Source organism: Manis pentadactyla, chromosome X (assembly GCF_030020395.1).
Source record: "Manis pentadactyla isolate mManPen7 chromosome X, mManPen7.hap1, whole genome shotgun sequence".
NCBI lineage: Eukaryota > Metazoa > Chordata > Mammalia > Pholidota > Manidae > Manis > Manis pentadactyla.
The window spans coordinates 51,560,804-51,584,618 of NC_080038.1; the positions used below are offsets into that span (position 1 = coordinate 51,560,804).

The 23,815-nt window shown below is 37.7% G+C and overlaps 1 pseudogene; it reads right to left on the reverse strand.

Moving 5' to 3' along the window:
* Positions 1-1,008: 1,008 nt before the first annotated feature.
* On the reverse strand, positions 1,009-7,275 carry LOC118935362 (BTB/POZ domain-containing protein KCTD12-like; annotated as a pseudogene).
* Positions 7,276-23,815: the final 16,540 nt, after the last annotated feature.

Sequence of the window (23,815 nt, forward strand, 5' to 3'; positions counted from 1 at the left end):
CTCTCTGCCTGCACAGCCATCCCACACAGCTGTTTTCTGGGCCCCTCTGCCCACACAGCCATCCTCCAGGGCTCTCTGCCTGCACAGCCATCCTCTGGGCCTCTCTGCCTGCACAGACGTCCTCTGGGCCTCTCTGGACAATTGTCCCACACAGCCATCCTCTGGGCTTCTGTCCTTGGTGCTGCCACCACTCCACCCTCTGCTCTGCTTTCCTGCAGCCTTGCAGATGTCACACCCAGAACACTGGGCAGATGTCTTTATATGGAGTCATCAGCCATGTATTGCCCACAGGTGTGCAGTGAGCTAGCCAACCAGGGCCAGGTCGGAATCCTGGCAACAGGAACTCTCGTTTTATCCACAAAGTGCTAAGCCTTTTATTTTTGGAAATAATTACTTGTGTTGACTTCTCTCTTATCATTCACCTTCTGATAAGAATAATTAATAATTTTAGAATTGATTGACCTTTCTATAATCTGTTGAAGGACTCCTGCCACTTTCTTCCACTGAGTCCAGATGAGAACAATAGCAATAACAGTTTATAAAGCATATTCACATATACTCTAGGGTTCTCTAGTTCAGAATAAGTATATACAGGGCTTTCCTCATATGAGTAAAAATGAAAGACATATAAGCAAGTCCAAGATGTGGTGCTGAGAACTATTTTCGGAATCATAACATAGCATCTTCAACTAATTAAATCTTGTGGCATTATATAACTGCAGTGATTCAAAAAAATATCTCCACTATCTACAGTGATGTGCATGTACATATGCTTACACATTGAGTCCTTGTCCTGAAATGACATCCAAGGCAGGTTGAAAGCCAGATGGAATGATATGATGTGTAAGAAAATACCAAAGAAGGTTCATCTGGTTATGGTGAAAGGTGTGTCATTGTTAGAACTAAAGGTAATGTTTATTTCTAAAAGAGATAGTTGTCCAGGAAGAAAGAAGGGAGAGAGTTGGATTTTTTAGTTTGTGTTTACTGGTCGAATTTCTTTTTTTAGTGTCATTCATGGCAGAAAACATATTCTGTAGAAGAGGTTCAGATCTTGTCATCTATCTGTCTCTTCATGGGTGACCATGCAGGTGCCAGTGGAGTTGCATGCTACCATATGGAGGCTAATATCAGCTAGTTTGTCAAAGGCTTGTTCCAGAAAGTTGAATGTGAAGTAAAATAGAGAAGTATACTGCTCAGGAGGATGTTTAGGGTTTCTGCTCTCATTAAGAGCACCTGCAAACAGAAAATATTAAAAGCATTCAGAGAGAGAAAAAAGATCACATACAAAGGAAAACCTGTCAGGTTATCAGCAGACTTCTCAGCAGAAATCTTACAGGCCAGAAGGGAGTGGCATTACATATTTAATGCAATGAAGCAGAAGGGCCTTGAACTAAGAATACTCTACCTAGGAAGATTATCATTTAAATTTGAAGCAGGGATTAAAAATTCCCAGATAAGCAAAGTTGATGGAATTTACATCCCATAAAGTCTCTACAGTGTATTTTAAAGGGACCGCTCTAAATGGAAGTGCTTCTAGGGCTAAATAGCTATCATAAGAGAAAATAAAACCACAGTAAAGGAATTAGAATAATTAGTTACTAATGAAATGTAAAATTAAATCAACTACCCACAAAGTCAATCAGGGGAAACAGTACAGAATATGACACTTAATATATAAAGAGTGGAGGAGAAAGAAAAGGAAGGGAGAAAAAAAGAACCTTTAGATTGTGTTTGAAATAGCATAATAAGCAAGTTAAGTTAGACTTAGATAGTAAAGAAATTGCCCGTGAACCTTTGGTAACCATGAATATAAAGCCTGCAATGATAGTAAGTATATATCTATTAGTAATTACCCTAAATATAAATGGACACATGCACCAATCAAAAGACATAGAGTTACAGAATGGATAAAAAACCAAGATGAATCCATATGCTGCCTACAAGAGACTTCAAACTTAAAGACATACACAGACTAAAAGTGAAGGGATGGAAATGATATTCCATGCAAATAATAGGGAGAAAAAGTAGTAATTGCAATGCTTGTATCAGAGAAAATAGACTTCAAAACTGAGAAAGTAACAAGAGACAAATAAGGACATTAAATAATGGTAAAGGGGTCAGTTCAAAAAGAGGATATAATCATTATAAATATTGATGCACCCAACATAGGGGCACATAAATATTTGAAACAAATACTAACAGAACTAAAGCTGGAAATACAATGCAATGCAGTCATTTTAGGAGAATTCAACACACCACTCAACCCAAGGACAGATCAACCAGACAGTAAATAAGTAAGGAGATGGAGGAATTGAACAATACATTAGAACAGATATACCTAACAGACATCTACAGAACACTCCACCCAAGTAGAAGGATACACATTCTTCTCACTTGCACATTGCACACTTTCCAGAATAGGTCACATACTATGTCACAAAAAGGGCCTCCATAAATCCAGGATTGAATTTGTGAAAACCAGCTTCTCAGACCACAAAGGTATGAAACTAGAAATAAATTATGCAAAGAAAACAAAAATGTCCACAAACACATGGAGGCTTAACAACATGCTCCTAAATAATCAATGGATCTATGACCAAATAAAAATAGAGATTGAGCAATATATGAAGACAAATGACAATAACAATTCAACACCACAAAATCTATGGGACACAGCAAAGGCCGTGCTATGGGAAGTATATTGAAATACAGGCCTACATCAGGAAAGAAGAACAATCCCATATGAACAGTCTAAACTCATAATTAATGAACTAGACAAATAATAAATGAGACCTAACGTTAGTAGAAGATGGGGCATAATAAACATCAGAGCAGAAATAAAAATTGAGAAGAGTAAAACAGTAGAAAGAATCAATGAAACTAGGAGCTGGTTCTTTGAGAAAATAAACAAAATAGATAAACCCCTAGCCAGACTTATCAGGAAAAAAAGAGTCTACACACATAACAGAATCAGAAATAAAAAAAGAAAAATCACGACACACACCATGGAAATATGAATAATTATTAGAGACTATGAAAAATTATATGCCAACAAGTTGGATGACCCAGAAGAAATGGAAAACTTTCTAGAAAAATACAACCTTTGAAGGCTGACCCAGGAAGACACAGAAACTCTGAAAAGAACAATTACCAGCAATCAAATTGAATTGGTTTAAAAAAAACTACCTAAGAAAAAAACCCCTGGACCAGATGGCATCAACACTGAATTCTGTCAAACATATAGAGAAGATCTAATGCACATCTACCTTAAACTTTTCCAAAAAGTAGAAGAGGAAGGAGTAGTTCCAAATGCATTCTATGAGGACAGCAGAACTCTAATACCAAAACCAAAGACACCACAAAAAGAGAAAATTACACACCAATATCCGTGATTAATATAGATGCAAAAATACTAAAAAAAAATTAGCAAATCAAATTTAAAAATATATCAAAAAGATCATCCATCATGATTAAGTAGGATTTATTCCAGGGATGCAAGGATGGCACAATATTCAAAAATTCATCAACATCATACATTACATTAACAAAAAGACAAAAACCACATGATTATCTCAATAGATGCTGAAAAAGCATTTGACAAAGTTCAACATCCATTCATGATGAAAACTCTCAACAAAAGGGGTATAGAGGGCAAGTACCTCAACATAATAAAGGCCATGTATGATAAACCCACAGCCAACATCATACTTAACAGCAAAAAGCTGAAAGCCTTTCCTCTAAGTTCATGACTAAGACAAGGTTTCCCACTCTCTTCACTTTTATTCAACATACTACTGGAGATCCTAGCCATGGCAATCAGACAACAAAAATAAATAAAAGACATCCATATTGGTAAGGAAGAAGTTAAACTGTCACAGTTTGCAGATGACATTATATTGTACATAAAAGCCCCAAAGAATCCATTCCCAAACTACAAGAACTAATAACTGAATTCAGGAAAGCTACAGGTTATAAAAATTAATGCACAGAAATCTGTTGCATACCTATATACTAATGATGACCTAACAGATAGAGAAATCAGGAAAACAACTCCACTTACATTTGAATCAAAAGAATAAAATACCTAGGTATAAACTTAACAAGGAGGTGAAAACCTATACCCTGAAAACCACAAAACACTCATGAGGGAAATTTAAATGGACACCAATAAATAGAAATATATCCCTTGGTCGTGGATAGGAAGAATTTATACTGTCAAAATGGCCATCCTGCCAAAAGCAATCTACAGATTCAATGCAATCCCTATCAAATATCAACAGCATTGCTCCATTAACTAGAATAAATAGTTCTAAAATTCAAATGGAACCACTGAAGACCCTGAATTGCCAAAGCAACCTTGAGAATGAAGAATAAAGCTGGGGTGGGGGTTACACTCCCCAACTTCAAGCTTTACTGTGAATCTACAGTAATCAAAACAATTTGGCACTGGCACAAGAACAGACCCATAGATCAATGGAACAGAATAGAGAGCCAATATATAAACCCAAGCACATACTGTCTATTAATATATGATAAAGGAGCCATGGATATACAATGGGTAACTGACAGCCTCTTCAACAACTGGTGTTGGCAAACCTGAACAGCTACATGTTAGAGAATGAAACTTGATTATTGTCTAACTCTATACACAAAAGTAAAGTCAAAATGGATCAAAGACCTGTATGTAAGTCATGAGACTGTAAAAGTCTTAGAAGTCATAGGCAAAAATCTGTTGAATATACATGAGCAACTTTTCCTGAACACATCTCCTCAGGCATGGGAAACAAAAGCAAAAATGATCAAATGGCACTGCATTAACCTAAAACCTTCTTACAGCAAAGGACACCATCAGCAGAACAAAAAGGCATCCTATTCTATGGAAGAATACATTCATAAATGACATATCTGATAAGTGGTTCACATCCAAAATATATAAAGATTTCACACACTTCAACACCCAAAAAGCAAATAACCTAATTACAACTGGGCAGAGGATCTGAACAGACACTTCTCAAAAGAAGAAATGCAGATGGCCAACAGGCCCATGAAAACATGCTCCACATTGTTAATTATTAGTGAAGTGCAAATTAAAACCACAATGAGATATCACCTCACACCAGTTAGGATGGCTGACATCCAAAGACAAGGAACAACAAATGCCCATGAAGATGCAGAGAAAGAGTCACCCTCCTACATTTCTGGTGGGAATGTAAATTAGTTCCACCATTGTTGAAATCAATATGGAGGTTCCTCAAAAAACTAAAAATAGAAATACTATTTGACCCAGTAATTCCTCTCCTAGGACTTTATCTTAAGAAAACAAGATCCCTAAATCAAAAAGACATATGTACCCCTATGTTTGTCACAGCACTATTTACAATAGCCAAGATATGGAAGCAATCTAAGTGTCCATCAATAGATGAATGGATAAAGAAGATGTGGTACATATACACAATGGAGTACTATACAGCCATAAGAAAGAAACAGATCCTACCATTTGCAACAACATGGATGAAGCTAGAGGGTATTATGATCATTGACATAAGCCAGGTGGAGAAAGACAAGTACAAATGATTTTACTCATATGTGGAGTGTAACAACAAAGCAAAACTGAAGGAACAAAATAGGAGCAGACTCACAGACTCCAAGAAGGGACAAGCAGTTATCAATGGGGTTGGGGAGAGTGGATGGGGAGAGAAGGAGAAGGGGGTTAAGGGGCATCATGATTAGCACATATAATGCAGGTGGGTCATGGGGAAGTCAGTATAGTATGGAGAAGACAAGTAGTGTCTCTATAGCATCTTACTATGCTGATGGACTTTGACTGCAATAGGGTATGGGGGGACTTGATTATATGGGTGAATGTTGAAACCACAATGTTGCTCAAATGAAACTTTCATAAGATTGTATATCTATGATACCTTAATAAAAAATAGAAGGATAAAGCAACTGTATCACCCAACACTTCTTTGGCCAATGATATCTTACCACACACCTTGACTTGAGTGATGCAGCAGGATCTGGTATCTGTTTGGATATCCCGACTAAGTATAGGAGACTTGATAGCCAATATTGATGAAAGCTGCCTTTTTGAGTTCAGAACCAGTGTTTTCCTTATAAGCTGGTGGCGGGGATTATCAGGACCACTAACTTGGATGGTATTAACTTGAAGAGAGATTACATGTGGTGTCAATGTTGGGCGATAGCTCTTCTAGATCACTTTGGCATAGATTATTGGCTACTGAATTGAGTTTCTTGATTTTAGGAGTCAACATCTTGACCAGATCTGGTAATTTGAAGTGTTCTGCTTCTCTCTGGGGCCAGCCCCACTCCAGAAAGTGGTCAGGAAACACTAGCTGCTGGTCTCTCATGTAGTCTAGTATATAGAAGAAGAGGAAACCATCTTGGTCTACAAAGAATTTTCCTTTGCTGTCCTGGATAAGGGAGAAGGATTATTTTCTCTGAACATTTCCCAGAGCAGGGATCCAGGAATGTTGTCCAAAGTAGGACAGTGGGTGATGTATACCTGTCCACCTACATGGAGTTCAATAATCTCAGGGAGATGACTGAAATCCTCACTTGGTTTAGTACAACATGATTTCTCCAGCATGGCTATATTGATTTGTGGAAGTAAACAACAGTGGTTCTAAAGTTTACAGTATGAAGGTTCTATTTATAATCACTAATTTTCTTCATTCATGTGAACTACATACCAAGAAAATCAAATCAACTATTTTTTTTGCTAATTAACTATTTCTAATCTAAGAATGGCAGCACAAAAAGTTGTACATAACTTGGGTTTGCAAAGCTTATTTAATGTTCTTCAGAATATAGAATGTATCAAATGATCATACACCTCAATTCATGGCATGTTATCACAGTCCTTGCATGAACCACTGTTTTGTCATGTTTATTTGGTTATTCTATTTTATCCTAGCATTCCATTCTCATTTCTGTCCCTGATATGTTTAGTATGTATCTTTGTGTATATATTCTTGAAAAATGGGTTTTGTTGTTTTAAATAGATATATATGTCATTGTATTATATATTTCAGTTTTCAATTATATTTTTTCACTCTCATCTCTCTATTACTCATATCCCTGCATGTTACTATGTGTATATTTAATTCCCTGTTTCTAATTGTGGCATAATAACCTGTGGTATGCATTCACCATATTTTACACCCTCCCAGAAAATGGCTTCCAGAGTGCTTCTAAGTCTCTACTCCAACTTACACTCTTGTACATGGCCTCTATAGCTGTATGAAAGAACATCTTTAGACTATATATCTAGCAATGATATACATATACCTAATTTGACTAAGTAATGCTCTCTAAAATGCTCTCTAAATGCTCTCTAAAACGTCTCTTGTCTATATTCCTACTTAATCATCACATTCATACCATGATTTGGCACTATCTAGACTTCTAATTGTTTTCCACTCTATTGGGTGTAAAGTGATACCTCATTGCATTATTAGAAAATTTTTATAAAATAAAGAATATAGGCAACCATTGTAAGACCATAACTCACAACATTCTCCCTGTTCAATCATTCCTTACCTCTTACATTCTAACTCCTTCCCCTACCACCTTACTAGAACCACTGTTTCCAACATGAAATATGGCATACTCATCACCTTTTTTTACTCCCTGTTCTCTTTTATCTCTGCAGCATTCAACATCATTGGTCATACTTCTTCATGAAAAATCTTCCCTCCCTTAGGCATGGTAGTCTTAGACATTCCTGAGTCTCTTCTTACCTCGTGATCCTTTCCAATTTCATCTCTGTCACTGTCTTCTCTCCCTTCTCAAATCATCCTAAATAGTGAATGTGCAAGCCTCAGAAATGTGTTCTTCAGTCTCCAATCTCTCCCTCAGAGAACTCATCCTCTTAAGCTGTTTAAACTATTACCTTTATATGTATGATTCCCAAATCCTGGCCCTCTACTTACTGAATATCCTGAAAGCACCTTGAATTCGGCTATTCAAAACCATGCTCATGTGAAGGTGTTTTGTAAAATTTAAGTTGTTATTAATTATTTCTGCTCTATTTTTCCAATCTAAACATGTTGGTCACATTTTCTGACTTTTTTTTTCCAGTCAGTGGTACTGCAATTTTCCATCATCCAACCTCGAAATTTAGAAACCCTAGAAATTTAAGATCATCTTATTGACATTCATCTTCTTCATTCATATTTCTAGTTGAAATATTTACTAACCTAGACATTATCACGTCTCTTACATACACATTTTTATCATTGCAGCTTCCTGTTCTTCATTTTGCACCAATTTATCTCCATATTTACCTGTCCATCTCTGGTTGTGATCCATTCACAACTACCATCTACCCTCCTCAAAACATCCTATATACTGTTACCAGATCAGTTATAATATCACCTTCTTCTCTGTATAGAAATATTCAGTGTTTCCAGTTTGCCTATGGATAAAATCAAAACCATTTACCCTGGAGTTCAAAGCTATCTATAAGCTATTCCTTTTCTCTCTTTAATGATAACAATACCTAACACTACATAGGACTTACTATGTGCCAGCCTTGTTCTTAGACAGTGAAGTGGGTACTATCATTATCCCATTTTGCCAGTGAGAAAACTGGTAGACAGCTTACCCAACATAGAACTAATAAGTGGCTGAGCTGGTATTCAAACTCAAGTAGTAGGACATCAGTGTCCATGTTCTTAACTACTCTTTCAACTACTCTTTCAATTCTTCTTTACATGTACAAAAATGGTGTAGTCAATTTCATCTGCCCATGATATATTCATTTTTGTTTACCTTTTATCCTTCTGCAAAGCCTTATTCCACTGTCTTGACTTCAAGACCAATTCAAGTCCCAACTAAGGTTAGCCTTTTCCTCATATTTTTATATTAAACTTGAAAATTTCAGTTAATTTTTTAATCAAATGGTTTCCTACTCTTTTACATCATATAATAACAATAGTAGTGATAATATAAATAATAGCAATAGCTAACATTTATGAAGCATCTACAATATGTCAGTCCTTTTCTGTTCCCTGTTCACGTGGTAACTTAGTTAATATTTCTAATAATCCAATGAGGAAAATACTATTGCAATCCCCATTTCTCAGAGAAATAAGAAGATACACACTCCACTATAATTCCTCACTATTTCTTTTAGTCTCCACTCACTAACTTACCCTTCATATTACAACTAGAATAATTTTTCTCAAATGTAAAACTGATTATGACCCTCCTTGCACAAATACTGTCAAAGGCTTCTCAAAGTCCTCAGGAAGAAGTTCAAACATAATAAGTGCAGTACAGGAAAAGTTCCACAATTTTATCTTTGCTTTGTTCTTGGGCTTTCATTCCTACCTTTGGTACCCTCAGAATGATTCTAAACTTTAGCCACACTGAATCTAAAACCAGTTCAGCAGCCTTATTCACTTTTTCATATCCATATGCCTTAAACTTTTGATTCTTTCTGTCTGCAATGTCGTCTTTTGCTCTACCTACACCCAACTTCCTTGTCCTTTTTGAGACATTACATTGTAGCTTTGAGCATATCTGAGTTTGAATCCCACCTCTGTCATTTACTGTCTGGGTAAATTTGGGAAAATTACTTACACTCTCTGAGGCTCAGATTCCCTATCCAAAAAAATAGATGTAATAAAAAATTCATAGGATGAGAACGAAAGTATATATAAAACATATAAAATACTTAACACAATGCCTGGAATACAGTAAGTGCTTAATGGGTAGTTGTTTACATTGGGTCCCTTAGCTTTTCTTGGGAGAAGCAGTTAAAGATTTCTATCCACTGAGTTGATTATGACACTAGATATCTCATGGTGATCCATTAAGATTCTTCTAAAATGAAATTCCCTCTATAACTGCCCACCCCATCCCTTCATTTTCTCATTGTTACAGTTTAGAAATATCTCTTAGAGCACTTATTACAGCACACTATAATTGTTTATATGTTTTCTGTACCAAATAACTTCTAAGATATATAGTAATCTTGCTTTTTAAAAAATCTGAGTTCCCAGCACTGTGAGCCTAGCAAGTAGTTAAGCCTAGAGTAAGCAATTATTTAATGATGAGTGAACCACCAACAAGCAAATGTGATATCAGTCTCATTACTTTCATAATCCCACAGTACATAAGTAGAAATCCTTTACAGAAACCTATCTTGAATACATGTGTAAGTATATGAACAAGAAATGTAAATACACTAGATTTTGCATATTTCTAAGTGTAAAAAAGCTGTTGTTATTCATTCCCTGAAAAACCAATGAAATTATGACAGATGCTCCCCATTGTACAAAAAAAATCATTTTATAACACAAGCAGCTATTTTAAAAAGTACTGTAAAATTGTATAACCTTCTTATTTCAGGTTTCTCTTCCTTATTGTTTTAGAGTTACTTCTGCCCAAACCAACTGCTAGTCTAAAATCCTGTGACTCACATTCAGTTTGCCGAATAAACCTGGATATTCTATTTCGCCTCTGATATCAGAACAGAATTTCTAGGTAAATTCTAAAGACAAAAACTTTATTTCTGCAGGAAATCAGCAGAAGGGGAAAAGTGAAGACTAGAAATGTAGTGAATCCTCAACTGCCATCCTTCCGTGGTAAAATCACAATCATATTTTAAAACATAAATAAAACTTTTGCTCTGAAATTTATCTGTAAGATGACTCCTGATAACTAGGAATCTAAAATTAGTTTAAGGAAATAGAAATGGATGTAGTTGCCCCAACAATGAAAAATACCTGATTTAAAAGTATGTATGATGTGGGGGGAGGCATGGGGAAGAGCTGTACAACACAGAGAAGACAAGTAGTGATTCTACAACATCTTACTACGTTGATGGACAATGACTGCAATGGAGTATGTGGAGGGAACTTGGTGATGGGGGGAGTCTAGTAAACATAATTTTCCTTATATAAGTGTAGATTAATGACACCACAAAAAAAAGAGACCCTGGTACATTATCATAACATGAAGTCAGGAAGGACATATTTCCCAAACAGGAAGATTTTTATCTGTTTTGCATTTATTTGTAATGTAAAAATCTCTTTTGCATCTAAAAATCTTTAGATATGCCCCCCTTCTCCCCTCCTTCATCCCAGTATTTCCCGTTTAGCTGGTTTGCTTAAGAAGCAGCAAAAATTTTAATTTAATCTAATAATACCTCAGTTTTTGAGGTGTTTGTTTGGGATACAGCCATTAAGTAACACTGATATGTCTCACTTTCTTTTCTTCTGCACATAAACCACAGGCTGATAAGGGCTTGGGGTTAGCTCCCCTCAGCAAATCAAAGAAATAAAATATCTGAAAGGAGGAAGTTAAAGGACACAATGTGCAATGTAAATCATTTAAATCAGACTGTGAGATGTCAAATCCAGCTACAAGCTCAGAAAAGTTGAACTTTACATTTCAATATTTCAAAGGCAATGAGGAAAGTAGTTAATGCAACCACTGATTTCTTCAAATAATTTTGCTCCTAAGTATAACGCTTACAACTAATCCAATGTTTATTTTTGTTTGTTTGTTTTTATTATTTTGGTACCTTAATCTACAATTACATGAGCATCATTGCAGTTACTAGACTCACCCCATCATCAAGTCCCCACAACATACTCCATTACAGTCACTGTCCATCAGCATAGTAAGATGTTGTAGAATCACTAATTATCTTCTCTGTGTTGTACTGCCTTCCCTGTGCCCCCCGCCCACATTATGTGTGCAAATTGTAATGCCCCTTTTCCTCCTTGTCCCTCCCTTCCCACCTATCCTCCCCAGTCCCTTTCCGTTTGGTAACTGTTAGTCCATTCTTGGGTTCTGTGAGTCTGCTGCTGTTTTGTTCCTTCAGCTTTTTTTTTGTTCTTATACTCCACATATGAGTGAAATCATATGATGCTTGTCTTTCTCCACCTGGCTTATTTCACTGAGCATAATGCCCTCTAGCTCCATCCATTTTGTCGCAAATGGTAGGATTTGATTTCTTCTTATGGCTGAGTAATATTCCATTGTGTATATGTACCACGTCTTCTTTATCCATTCATCTACTGATGGACACTTAGGTTGCTTCCATTTCCTGGCTATTGTAAATAGGGTTACGATAAACATAGGGGTGCATATGTCTTTTCAAACTGGGCTGCTGCATCCTTAGGGTAAATTCCTAGGAGTGGAATTCCTGGGTCAAATGGTATTTCTATTTTGAGTTTTTTGAGGAACCTCCATATGGCTTTCCACAATGGTTGAACTAATATACATTCCCACTAGCAGTGTAGGAGGGATCCCCTTTCTCCACATCCTTGCCAACATTTGTTGTTCTTTGTCTTTTGGATGGTGGCCATCCTTACTGGTGTGAGGTGATATCTCATTGTGGTTTTAATTTGCATTTCTCTGATGATTAGCTATGTGGAGTATCTTTTCGTACCCGTTGGCCACCTGAATTTCTTCTTTGGAGAAGTGTCTGTTCAGATCCTCTGCCCATTTTTTAATTGGATTATTTGCTTTTTGTTTGTTGAGGTGAGTGAGCTTTTTATATATTTTGGATGTCAGCCCTCTATCGGATCTGTCATTTATGAGTATATTCTCCCATACTGTAGGATACCTTTTTGTTCTATTGATGGTGTCCTTTGCTTTACAGAAGCTTTTCAGATTGATATAGTCCCACTTGATCATTTTTGCTTTTGTTTCCCTTGGTCAGGGAGATATGTTCATGAAGAAGTTGCTCATGTTTATGTCCAAGAGATTTTTGCCTCTGTTTTTTTATAAGAGTTTTATGGTTTCATGACTTACATTCAGGTCTTTGATCCATTTCGAATTTACTCTTCTGTATGGGGTTAAACAATGATCCATTTTCATTCTCGTCTATGTAGCTGTCCAGTTTGGTCAACATCAGCTAATGAAGAGGCTGTCATTTCTCCACTGTATATCCATGGCTCCTTTATCATATAGTAATTGAACATATATGTTTGGGTTACTATCTGGACTCTTTATTCTGTTTCACTGGTGTGTGGGTCTGTTTTTGTACCAGTACCAAAGTGTCTTGATTGCTGTGGCTTTGTAGTAGAGCTTGAAGTTGGGAAGTGAGATCCCCATGCTTTATTCTTCCTTCTCAGGATTGCTTTATCTATTCGGGATCTTTTGTAGTTCCATATTAATTTTACAACTATTTGTTCCATTTCCTTGAAGAATGCTGTTGGTATTTTGATAGACATTGCATTGAATTTTTAGATTGCTTTAAGCAGGATGACTGTTTTGACAATATTAATTATTCCTAGCCAAGGTCATGGGATGAATTTCCACTGGTTAGTGTCTTCTTTAATTTCTCTTAAGAGTGTCTTGTAGTTTTCAGGGTATAGGTCTTTCACTTCCTTGGTTAGGTTTATTCCTATGTATTTTATTCTTTTTGATGCAATTGTGAATGGAATTGTTTTCCTGATTTCTCTTTCTGCTAGCTCATCATTTGTGTATAGGAAAGCAACAGATTTCTGTGTATTAATTTTGTATCCTGCAACTTTGCTGAATTCAGATATTAGTTCTAGTAGTTTTGGAGTGCAGTCTTTAGGGTTTCTTATATTTAATATCATATAAACTGCAAATAGTGATAGTTTGACCTCTTCTCTAACAATCTGGATGCCTTGTATTTCTTTGTTTTGTCTGATTGCCATGGCTAGGACTTCAAGTACTATGTTGAATAACAGTGGGGAGAGTGGGCATTCCTGTCTTGTTCCCGATCTTAGGTGAAAAGCTTTCCACTTCAATCTGTTAAGTATGATGTTGGCTGTGGGATTGTCGTATATGGTCTTTATTATATTGAGGTATTTCCCTCTAAACCCATTTTGTTAAGAGTTTTTATCATGAATGAATGTTGAATTTTGTCAAATGCTTTTTCAGCATCTGTGGAGATGATCTGTGGTTTTTATCCTTTTTGTTGATGTGGTGGGTGATGTTGATGGATTTTCGAGTGTTGTACCATCCTTGCATCTCTGAGATGAATCCCACTTGATCATGGTGTATGAGCCTCTTGATGTATTTTTGAATTCGGTTTGTGAATATTTTGTTGAGTATTTTTGCATGTATGTTCATCAGGGATATTGGTCTGTAACTTTCTTTTTTGGTGGTGTCTTTGCCTGGTTTTGTTATTAGAGTGATGCTGGCTTCATAGATGAGTTTGGAAGTATTCCCTCCCCTTCTACTTCTTGGGAAACTTTAAGGAAAATGAGTATTATGTCTTCTCTAATATGTCTGGTCAAATTCAGTGGTGAATGTATCTGGCCCAGGCGTTTTGTTCTTGGGTAGATTTTTTATTAGTGATTCAATTTCTTTTCTGGTAATAGTTCTGTTTATATATTCTGTTTCTTCCTTGGTCAGTTTTGGAAGGTTGTATTTTTCTAGGGAGTTGTCCATTTCTTCTAGGTTTTCCAGCTTGGTAGCATATAGATTTTCATAGTGTTCTCTAATAATTCTTTGTACTTCTGTGCAGTCCATTGTGATTTTTCCTTTCTCATTTCTGATTATGTTGTTATGTGTAGATTCTCTTTTTCTCTTAATAAGTCTGGCAAGGGGTTTATCTATTTTTAAATTTTCTCAAAGAACCAGCTCTTGGTTTCACTGATTCTTTCTATTGTTTTATTCTCAATTTTATTTATTTATGCTCTCATCTTTATTATGTCCCCCCTTCTGCTGACTTTGGGCTTCATTTGTTCTTCTTTTTCCAGTTTCAATAACTGTGACTTTAGACTATTTATTTGGGGTTGTTCTTCCTTCTTTAAATATGCCTGGATTGCTATATACTTTCCTCTTAAAACTACTTCCACTGCACCCCACAGAAGTTGGGGCTTTGTGTTGTTGTTATTTGTTTCCATATATTGCTTGATCTCTATTTTAATTTGGCCATTGATCCATTGATTATTTAGGAGCATGTTGTTAAGCCTCCATGTGTTTGTCAGCATTTTTGCTTTCTTTGTAGAATTTATATCTCATTTTATACCTTTGTGGTCTGAGAAGTTTGTTGGTAGATTTTCAGTCTTTTTGAATTTACTGAGGTTCTTTTTGTGGCCTAGTATGTGTTTTTTTCGGGAAAATGTGCCATTTGCACTTGAGAAGAGTGTGTATCCTGTTGCTTTTGGTTGTAGTGTTCTGTAGATATCAGTTAGATCTATCTGTTCTAGTGTGTTATTCAGTGCCTGTCTGTTCTTACTTATTTACTGTATGGTTGATCTGTCCTTTGGAGTGAGTGGTGTGTTAAATTCTCCTAAAATGAATGCATTACATTTTATTTCCCTGTTTAATTCTGTTAGTATTTGTTTCACATATGTCCGTGCTCCTGTATTGGGTGCATAGATATTTATAATGGTTATATCTTCTTGTTAGACTGAGCCCTTTATCAATAGGTAATGTCCTTCTTTATCTATTCTTTTTATTTTGTTGAAGTCTTTTTTGTCTAAGTACTGTAACACATGTTTTTTTCTCCCCCTTGTTTGCATGAAATATCTTTTTCCATCCCTTCAGTTTTAGTCTGCGTATATCTTTGGGTTGGAGGTGAGTCTCTTGTAAGCAACATATAGATGGGTTATTCTATTTCTATCCATTCTATTACCCTGTGTCTTTTGATTGGGGTGTTCAGTCCATTTACATTTAGGGTGATTATCAATAGGTATGTACTTATTGCCATTTCAGGCTTTAGATACGTGGTTACCAAAGTTTCAAGGGTAGCATATTTTTTAATTCATTTTATTATCATTAATCTACAATTACATGAACAACATTATGGTTACTAGACTCCCCCGTTCACCAAGTCCCCCTCTGCAAACCCGATTATAGTCACGTATATCAGCATAGTAAGATGCTGTAAAATCACTAATTGTCTTCTCTGTGTTGCACATCCCTCACTATGCCCTCCCCCCACATTATACATGCTAATTGTAAGGCCCCCTTTCTTTTCCCTGCCATTACCCCGCAGTTCCCAACCCTCCTGCCCAATCCCTTTCCCTTTGGTATCCGTTAGTACATTCTTGGGTTTTGTGATTCTGCTGCTGTTTTGTTCCTTCAGTTTTTCTTTGTTCTTATACTCCGCAGATGAGTGAAATCATCTGGTACTTGTCTTTCACCGCCTGGCTTATGTCACTGAGCATAATACCCTCTAGCTCCATCCATGTTGTTGCAAATGGTAGGATTTGTTTTCTTCTTATGGCTGAATAACATTCCATTGTGTATATGCACCACATCTTCTTCATCCATTCATCTGTTGATGGAAATTTAGGTTGCTTCCATTTCTCGGCTATTGTAAATAGTGCTGTGATAAACATAGGGGTGCATCAGTCTTTTTCAAACTGGGCTGCTGCATTCTAAGGGTAAATTCCTAGAAGTGGACTTCCTGGGTCAAATGGTATTTCTATTTTGAGCTTTTTGAGGAAACTATATTGCTTTCCACAATGGTTGAACTAATTTGCATTCCCACCAGCAGTGTAGGAGGGTTCCCCTTTCTCTGCAACCTCATCAACATTTGTTGTTGTTTGTCTTTTGGATGGTGGTGATCCTTCCTGGTGTGAGGTGATATCTCATTGTGGTTTTAATTTGCATTTCTCTTATGACTAGCAATGTGGAGCATCTTTTCATGTGTCTCTTGGCCATTGGAATTCCTTCTTTGGAGAACTGTCTGTTCAGATCCTCTGCCCATTTATTAATTGGATTGTTTGCTTTTTGTTTGTTGAGGTACATGAGTTCTTTCCATATTTTGGATATCAATCCTTTTCCAGATCTGTCATTTATGTATATATTCTCCCATACTGTATGGTACCTTTTTGTCCTATTGATGGTGTCCTTCGCTGTACAGAAGCTTTTCAGCTTGATATAGTCCCACTTGTTCATTTTTGCTTTTGTTTCCCTTGCCCGGGAGATATGTTCATGAACAAGTTGCCCATGTTTATGTCCAAGTGATTTTTGCCTATGTTTTTTTCTAAGAGTTTCATGGTTTCATGACTTACATTCAGGTCTTTGATCCATTTAGAATTTAATTTTGTGTATGGGGTTAGACAATGATCCAGTTTCATTCTCTTACATGTAGCTGTCCAGTTTAGCCAGCACCATCTGTTGAAGAGACTGTCACTTCCCCATTGTATGTCCATCAATCCTTTATCATATATTAATTGACCATATATGTTTGGGTTAATATTTGGTGTCTCTATTCTGTTCCACTGGTCTGTGGCTCTGTTCTTGTGCCAGTATCAAACTGTCTTGATTACTGTGGCTTTGTACTGGAACTTGAAGTTGGGGAGTGAGATCCCCCCCACTTTATTCTTCCTTCTCAGGAATGCTTTGGCTATTCAGGGTCTTTGGTGTTTCCATATGAATTTTTGAACTACTTGTTCCAGTTCGTTGAAGAATGTTGCTGGTAATTTGATAGGGTTTGCATCAAATCTGTATATTGCTTTGGGCAGGATGGCCATTTTAATGATATTAATTCTTCCCAGCCAGGAGCATGGGATGAGTTTCCATCTGTTAGTGACCTCTTTAATTTCTCTTAAGAGTGTCTTGTACTTTTTAGGGTACAGGTCTTTCACCTCATTGGTTAGGTTTACTCCTAGGTATTTTATTCTTTTGGATGCAATTGTGAATGGAATTGTTTTCCCGATTTCTCTTTCTATTAGTTCATTGTTAGTGAACAGGAAAGCGACAGATTTCTGGGTGTTAATTTTGTATCCTGCAACTTTGCTGTATTCCAATATCAGTTCTACTAGTTTTGGAGTGGAGTCTTTAGGGTTTTTTATGTACAATATCATGTCATCTGCAAATAGTGACAGTTTAACTTCTTTATCAATCTGAATTCCTTGTATTTCTTTGTTTTGTCTGATTGCCGTGGCTAGGACCTCCAGTACTATGTTCAATTACAGTGGGAAGAGTGGGCATCCCTGTCTAATTCCAGATCTCAGAAGAAAAGCTTTCAGCTTTTCACTGTTCAGTATGATGTTGGCTGTGGTTTTCTAATATATGGCCTTTATTATGTTGAGGTACCTGTAGTCTATACCCATTTTTTGAGAGTTTTTATCATGAATGGATGTTGAATTTTGTCGAATGCTCTTTCAGCATCTATGGAGATGATCATGTGGTTTTTGTCCTTTTTGTTTATGTAGTGGATGTATGATGGATTTTCAGATGTACCATCCTTGTATCCCGGGGAAGATTCCCACTTGATCATGGTGTATGATCATTTTGATGTATTTTTGAATTCTGTTTGCTAATATTTTGTTGAGTATTTTTGCATCTATGTTCATCAGGGATATTGGTCGGTAATTTTCTTTTTTGGTGGGGTCTTTGCCTGGTTTTGGTATTAGGGTGATGTTGGCTTCATAGCATGAATTTGGGAGTATTCCCTCCTCTTCTATTTTTTGGAAAACCTTAAGGAGAATAGGTATTATGTCTTCTCTATATGTCTGATAAAATTCCGAGGTAAATCCATCTGGCCCTGGGGGTTTTGATTACCACTTCAATTTCTTTGCTGGTAATTGGTTTGTTTAGATTTTGTGTTTCTTCCTTGGTCAGTCTTGGAAGGTTGTATTTTTCTAGTAAGTTGTCCATTTCTTCTAGGTTTTCCACCTTCTTAGCATATAGGTTTTCATAGTAGTGTCTAATAATTCTTTGTTTTTCTTTTGGGTCTGTCGTGATGTTTCCTTTCTCGATTCTGATTCTGTTGATGTGGGTTGATTCTCTTTTTCTCTCAATAAGTCTGGCTAGAGGCTTATCTATTTTGTTTATTTTCTCAAAGAACCAGCTCTTGGTTTCATTGATTTTTTTCTATTGTTTTTTTTCTCAGTTTTATTTATTTCTTCTCTGAGCTTTTTATGTCCTGCCTTCTGCTGATTTTAGGCCTCATTTGTTCTTCTTTCTCCAATTTTGATAACTGTGACGTTAGACTATTCTTTTGGGTTTTTTCTTCCTTCTTTATATATGCCTGGATTGCTATGTACTTTCCTCTTAAGACTGCTTTTGCTGTGTCCCACAGAAGTTGGGGCTTTGTGTTGTTGTCATTTATTTCCATATATTGGTGGATCTCCATTTAAATTTGGTCATTGATCCATTGAGTATTTAGGAGCGTGTTGTTAAGCCTCCATGTGTTTGTGAGCCTCTTTGCTTTCTTTGTACAATTTATTTCTAGTTTTATACCTTTGTTGTGTGAAAAGTTGGTTGGTAGAATTTCAATCTTTTTGAGTTTACTGAGGCTCTTTTTGTGGCCTAGTATGTGGTCTATTCTGGAGAATGTTCCATGTGCACTTGAGAAGAATGTGTATCCTGTTGCTTTTGGATGTCGAGTTCTATAGGTGTCTATTAGGTCCATATTTTCTAGTGTGTTCTTTAGTGCCTCTGTGTTCTTACTTATTTTCTGTCTGGTGGATCTGTCCTTTGGAGTGAACGGTGTGTTGAAGTCTCCTAAAATGAATACATTGCATTCTATTTCCTCTTTTAGTTTTGTTATTATTTTTTTCACATATGCTGGTGCCTCTCTGTTGGGTACATATATATTTATAATGGTTATATGCTCTTGTTGGACTGAGCCCTTTATCATTATGTAAAGTCCTTCTTTACCTCTTGCCACTTTCTTTGTTTTGAAGTCTATTTTGTCTACTACTAGTACTGCAACTCCTGCTTCTTTCTCCCTATTGTTTGCATGAAATATCTTTTTCCATCCCTTAACTTTTAGTCTGTGCATGTCTTTGAGTTTGAGGTGAGACTCTTGTAAGCAGCTTGTAGATGGGTCTTGTTTTTTTATCCATTCAGTGACTCTTTGTCTTTTGATTGGTTCATTCAGACCATTTACATTTAGGATGATTATTCATAGGTATGTACTTATTGTCATTTCAGGCTTTAGATTCGTGGTTACCAAAGGTTCCAGATTAATTTCCTTACTATCTAAGAGTCTAACTTAACTCACATAGTATGCTGTTACAAACACAATCTAAAGGTTCTTTTCTTTTTCTCCTCCTTTTTCTTCTTCCTTCATTCTTTATATATTAGGTATCAAATTCTGTGCTTTTTTTCTATCCCTTGATTGACTTTCGGGATTGTTAATTTAATTTTGCATTTGCTTCATAAGTAGCTGTTCTACTTTCTTTGCTGTGGTTTTATTACCTCTGGTGACTGCTATTCAACCTTAGGAACAGTTCCATCTATAATAGTCCCTTCAAAATAGACTGTAGAGGTGGTTTGTGAGAGGTAAATTCTCTCAGCTTTTGCTTATCTGGAAATTGTTTAATCCCTCCTTCAAATTTAAATGATAATCTTGCCGGATAAAGTAATGTTGGTTCCAGTGCCTTCTGCTTCATGGCATTAAATACATTATGCCACTCCCTTCTGGCCTGTAAGGTTTCTGCTGAGAAGTCTGATGTTAGCCTGATGGGCTTTCCTTTGTATGTGATCTTATTTCTGTCTCTGGCTGCTTTTAGCAGTCTTTCCTTATCCTTGTTCTTTCCCATTTTCATTACTATGTGTCTTGGTGTTGTCTTCCTTGGGTCCCTTGTGTTGGGAGATCTGTGGATCTCCATGGCCTGAGAGACTATCTCCTTACCCAGATTGGGGACGTTTTCAGCAACTACCTCCTCAAAGACACTTTCTATCCCTTTCTCTATCTCTTCCTCTTCTGGTATCCCTATAATGTGAATATTTTTCCCTTTAGATTGGTCACACATTTCCCTCAATATTCTTTCATTCTTAGAGATCCTTTTTTCTCTCTGTGCCTCCGCTTATTTGTATTCCTCTTCTCTAGTTTGTATTTCATTTATCGTTTCCTCCACCATATCCAACCTGCTTTTAATACCCTCCATCATGCTCTTCAACGATTGGATCTCCAAGCTGAATTCATTACTGAGTCTTTGGATGTCTTTCCGTACCTTCATTAGCATGCTGATGATTTTTATTTTGAACTCCCTTTCAGGAAGTGTCACGAGTTCTGTTCATTTAATAGTTTCTCGGCATTTGTATTAATAATTTTACACTGGACAAGGTTCCTTTGGCGTTTCCTGTTTGTATTTGGCGCCCTCTAGTCTCCAGAATCTCTACTCTGTAGCTGCACTGCCCATGAAGCAATGTCGGGGGTTGCAGGGCCCAGTACTGGTGCCTGGCGGGAGGAAAGAGCTGTTCCCCACTTTCCAGCTTCTGTGCCTGTCTCCACTGCCTGAGCCAGTGGGCCGGGCTCACAGGTATAAGTTTTTGTCCCAGAGCAGATGGATATGGATTCCCTGCTTTCCACAATCGGCTGGAATCCCAGTCTCCCCAGGAACTCTGCCTGTATTAACTTTCCAAGCCGGTAGTCATGCGAGTCTCATGAAAGCACCATGAAATATAGGTTTGTGCTCCCAGAGCAGATCTCCGGAGCTAGGTATTCAGCACTCCCAAGGTTTTGACTCCCTCCCTGCTCTGTTTCTCTTTCTCCTGGGTCGGTGAGCCAGGGTGTGGGAAGGGCTTGTGTCCCGCGGAGCCACAGCTCTGGTACGTTACCCCGTTCTGTGAGGTCTGCTCTTTTCTCCAGGTGTGTGCAGTCTGATGCCATCCTATTTCCTGTTGCTCTCTCAGGATTTGTTGCACCAACTATATTTTCTAATTATATCCAGTTTTAGGAGGAAGCTTCTGCCTCTCCTCTCACACCGCCATCTTTAATCCAATTTCAAGGGTAGCTCCTTTACTATCTAACCATCTAACTTAACTCTCTTATTAAGCTATTATGAACACAGTCTTATGATTCTTCATTTCTCTCCCTTCTTATTATTCTTCCTCCATTCTTTATATGTTGGTGTTTTATTCTGTACTCTTTTGTGTTTCTTTTGACTGTTTTTATAGATACTAGATTTTATTTTTTGCCTTTAGCTAGTATTTGGTTGGTCTGCTTTCTTTGCTGTGATTTTATTTTCTCTGGTGACATCTATTTACCTTAGGAGTGCTTCCATCTAGAGAAGTTCCTTTAAAATACCCTGTAGAAGTGGTTTGTGGGGGGCAAATTCCCTCAACTTTTGCTTGTCTGGAAATTGTTTAATCCCTTCATCAAATTTAAATGATAATTGTGGTGGATACAGTATTCTTGGTTCAAGGCCCTTCTGTTTCATTGCATTAAATATATCATGCAATTCTCTTCTGGTCTGTAAGGTTTCTGTTGAGAAATCTCATGATAGCCTGATGGGTTTTCCTTTGTAGATCATCTTTATTCTCTCTCTGGCTGCCTTTAATACTCTGTTCTTGTCTTTGGTCTTTGTCATTTTAATTATTATATGCCTTGGTATTGTTCTTCTTGTGTCCCTTATGTTGGGAGATCTGTGGGCTTCCATGGTGTGAGAGGCCATTTCCTTCCCTAGGTTGGGGAAGTTTTCAGAAATTATCTCTTCAGATAGACTTTCTATCTCTTTTTCTCTCTTCTTATTCTTCTGGTACCCGTATAATGCAAATATTTTTCTGTTTTGATTGTTCACACACTTCTCTTAATATTCTTTCATTCCTAGAGATCCTTTTATCTCTCTGTGCTTCAGCTTCTCTGTATTCCTGTTCTCTGATTTCAATTCTATTAACAGTCTCTTGTGCCTTGTCCAGTCTGCTCTTAAGCCCTTCTATCGATTGTTTCATTCCTGTAATCTCCCTCCTGACTTCATCCCTTAGGTCTTGCATATTTCTCCACAGGGCCATCAGCATGGTTATGACTTTTATTTTAAATTCTTTTTCAGGAAGATTGGTTATATATATCTCAACAGGCGCTCTCTCTGGGGTTGTCTGAGTGATTTTTTTACTGAACCAGATTCTTCTGCCTTTTCATGGCAAAAGAAGTGGTCGCAGGCAGGTGGCACATGTGTCAGCTGGGAGATCAAAATCCCTTCCTGCTTGTTGGTTACCTTGCCCTTCTTTGCTGCCTGTGCCAGTTACCTGCTCCCCAGTAGCACACTATGGGACTATCTCCTGAGCTGCTGTGGGCGGGGCCAACCTAAGGTATCTTAGAGCACTGCAGGGGTGTTGCAGCCACTCTGGGTGTGAGAACAGCAACCTTTTGTGCCTTCCAGACCTTGCTTCAGCTTCCACTGACTGTGCCATTTACCCACACACTGGGAGCAGTCTCTGGGACAATCTCCTGAGCTACCGTGTGTGTGGCCACCCTCGGGCTAATCCAGAGCACTGCGGGGTGTCACAGCTGCGCCGGGTGTGTTCTCCTGCAAGAACATCATTCCTTCATGCCTTCTGGAACTTGCCCTGACTTCCACTGCCTGTGCCAGTTACCCGCACACTGAAAGTAGTCTCTGGAATAATCTCCTGAGCTGCCATGTTCAGGACGGCCCTCGGGATAACCTAGTGCACAGCAGTGGTTCATAGACGTGCTGGGTGTGTTCTCCTGTGAGAAGGTGCCATTTGTGCCTTCTGGAGCTTCCTCCAGCTTCCACTCTCTGTGCTGGGCAGCTATGCACCAGTGGCAGCCTCTGGGTCTGTCCCAGTTAGCTGCATGCTGGGAGTAGACTCTGTGTGGTTGCTGTGGGCAGGGCTGTTCTCCGGCTGCTCTGCAGCTGTGGCAGGTCAGCTGGTTTGCTTACAGTGCTAGCCTGGGGGAGTGAATGGCAGGCTGCTTATCACTGTGATGGGCTTCAGGGCTGCATAACTGCCCTGGGGGTTAGGGCGCCTGAAGTGCCTTAAGATTCCCAGCCTGCTGTGCTGAGTGTGCCAGGATGATTTTGTCCAGCTGTTAAGCCCTTGTCCCTTTAAGACTTTTGAAAATCACCCACGTTTCTTTGTCCCAGGGGGGCGTAGCTCTGGGGACCTGCTCACAGTCTCTTTTTCAGATTTTACTTTTCCC